This window comes from Triticum dicoccoides, chromosome 5B (genome assembly GCF_002162155.2).
Source record: "Triticum dicoccoides isolate Atlit2015 ecotype Zavitan chromosome 5B, WEW_v2.0, whole genome shotgun sequence".
In the NCBI taxonomy this organism is placed as follows: domain Eukaryota; kingdom Viridiplantae; phylum Streptophyta; class Magnoliopsida; order Poales; family Poaceae; genus Triticum; species Triticum dicoccoides.
The window spans coordinates 73636970-73640000 of NC_041389.1; the positions used below are offsets into that span (position 1 = coordinate 73636970).

At 54.7% G+C, this 3031-nt stretch overlaps 1 protein-coding gene across 1 annotated transcript in view; it reads left to right on the top strand.

Moving 5' to 3' along the window:
- LOC119307432 (probable inactive DNA (cytosine-5)-methyltransferase DRM3) overlaps window positions 1–3031 on the top strand; it is a 15675-nt gene that overhangs the window by 10273 nt on the left and 2371 nt on the right. The window lies entirely within an intron of this gene.

The following is a 3031-nucleotide window of genomic DNA, read 5'->3' on the forward strand; positions in this document are numbered from 1 at the left end:
TGGCGATCATCAACGCATGAGTCGTCTCAAGAAGGCGACGATGCTTGTGCTTAGCCACACCATTATGAGCATGAGCACCAGGACAAGAGAACTGAGCAAGAGTACCCTGCTCAGCAAGGACTCCACGCAACATCTTGGAGATATACTCTCCAGAAAAATCAGCCGGAACACAAATGGGCATAGAGAACTGAGTGTGAACCATGGCAGCAAAACACTTATATATAGATAGATAAGAAGACATAAAATATATCCAGGTATGTCGTGAGAAATCCCTATATGTAATATAGTAGTGATGACCCCTTTTGAGGCAAAGGGAGCTGGACCCTATACATCAGAGTGAACATGGTCGAAAGGACCCTGAAACAGAGTCCTGCTATGAGGATAAGGTAACTGGACTTGTTTACCAAGTCGCCAACCCTCATAGTCTAAAGACGCACTGTTGGAGACGGATCCAAGAAGACCATGTGGAACTAAGGATGAGAGACGAGAGCCACACAAGTGACCAATGCGATGATGTCACTATTGATAACAATGGGTAGACAAGGCAACATAGGCGGAGAGATTGGTGACAACAGAGATTGGGGATTGGAGGAGAGACGGCGGCCAGTGGAGGACGACAACAGCTAGACAGTGGCCAGAGGCAGAAGGGTCGGGAGCAGCGCAACCGTTGAAGAGGAGGAAGCGGCAACACAAGATGGGTTCAAGCACAAGTTGCACGTGCGAATTTTTTTTGGGTCTCTAATACCATGTTGGGAAATTGCCACTTATATTTCCAGGTGGCCATAGGCCAGTATATATACGCGTATATGTGCAGTACAATATGCAGAAAGCCCCTTACTAAAAAAGGGTTTCCCCCCGCTTTGTATTACAAAGCAACCAACACCAATCACAAAGCAATGCTTGGGCGAGAAGCACAACAAGCCCAAAAGAAAAGAGAAAGAACAAAGAAGAAGAAAGAAATGCCAACAACGGCAGCTCGACAAAGCGTGGATGACCCGCCACCGTTGCGCCCTTCGGAATCGACCCACCATAGACCAAGGCTCCGATCCGTCGTGTACCAAGCAGCACCTCCAAGAAGGGATGCGACGTCGACGACGCTGCTGCCCGGACGTGTCCTAGGGTTTCCCCCGGCACGCGGAAGGGAGTGGGGGATGGATACCTCCGACACCCTCCAGGAAGGGATGGTGGCACCCGCAGGTGTCACTGCATCAGAGCTAGAAGAGTCGGCAAGGGATTTCTCCCGTACTCCAAACCCCACAGCCCAACCAGGCCGGAGCCAACCAGCCACCTCGCTGCCCACCAGCATGCGCCATCGCAGTCTTGACGCCACCCACGCCGCCTAACTGAGATCACCGCCACGAGGCCAAGAGGATGGAGAGAAACGCACGACGCGACGGGAGCAGCAGCACCGGAGCCACGCGGGAGGGAACTACCTCCACCGCCGTCGTGCGTGAGGCCCGAGTCTCTTGCACCATCGCGGTCGCCGTCCGGACGCAGCAGCAGGGCATACCAGGCCACCCCTGGCCCGGCCAGGCCCAAATCGGGCCCGCAAAGCCCCGCCGGCCACGCTGCAGCAGGGCGGCACCAACGTCGCCAGCCACCACCCGCCCATCATCGCTCCCCTGCCTCCCGGAAGCCACGCTGATGACCCTCCCCGTCGCCGGTCCGCCCAGACCCAGATGGGGCCCGGAGGACCCAGATTTGGGCCGAGTGGGCGTCGCCAGATCGTGTCGCTTCGCCGCCTCGCCGCCAACGGCAGCGCTGCCGCCCAGTAGATCGCCCGCCACTACGCCGGAGAGCCCCGCCGCCGCGCCGGACCGCCGCCGCCTAGGAGCACCCCGCAGCGCTGCACCGCCCCGCGTCAGTGCAACCCGAGAGGGGAAAGGCCAGCGGCGGCCGCCGCCCGGGCCAGGCCCGGCGCCGGACGCCAGCGACGGCTGCAAGGAGGGAGGGAAGGGGGAGGGAGGAGGCGCCGGGGGCGACGCGGTCGCGAGAGGAGGTTGGGAGAGGGGGGGCGCTCGGTCAGTCAATTTCGCATCAATGAATTATGCCGTAGAAAGCCCCTTATAGAATGGGAAGAATACAAAGTATACACAGCTAAATATGTATAACCCTTAACAGTTAATAGGCATTACCCCCTTTTGATTCAGCTACAATGTGTTTTTATGAAGGAAGAAAGTGACCACATGTGGAGGTACTAGTTGTTGTCCTCGATGTGCTGGGTTCAAGGGAAAAAAATAGCGTCGCTCTTTAAATTACGCTATTAGCGAGACTGTACACTGATTTATTTAGCGAGACAATTCTCTACACGCTATAGCACGCTATTTTTTGCAGTGGTTGGGTTAGGTTGATTAGGTGGAATGGAAGGGTTGAGGTGCCACAAAATGTAGTAACTTAACACAAGAATACATGTTGTATTAACGAGCTTAATGAGCTACTCGTGAAACTCGTTAGGTCACTTGTTAAACTTAGCGAGCTAAAACCAGTGATTGGTTCTGTTCATTAAGAAGCGAGCTATGAGCTTCACAACTCGATCTATCGAGCATTCATTAAGCTCAAGCTACGAGCTTTTGGTCTACCCCTAGTTTGGACGGCCATCATGGCACCAAGGGGGTTGCTGGGATCAGCGTCATGCCACAAGGGTGTTCAGAGGTATCATCTACTTGCCAAGGTCCATTGGGTGTGATCGGTGGTTGTCATTGATGGTCTCCGGGATTGGAGGCTGGGGCGCTGGTGAATGCCTTGCATGGGCGCTGGTGAATGCCTTGCATGACCATGTTCATGCCGACGACGACGTCCACAGACACCATTCTTCTCCTTGAAGGCACCGCTCCATTTGCCTTTCCTGCAAACTGCTCATATCATGTACCACCTAGCCTGTCACTAGGTGTGCACCTTGGGGCTGGTGTCCCGCTGGGCGATGCGTGTCGAGGCAATCTAGGAAGATTTGCGGTCATCATCAGGATCAAGCGAGCACCTTTTTGTTCATGTGCTTTGCTTAGTTCCGGTTTGTGCTTCTCTTGTATAGGTG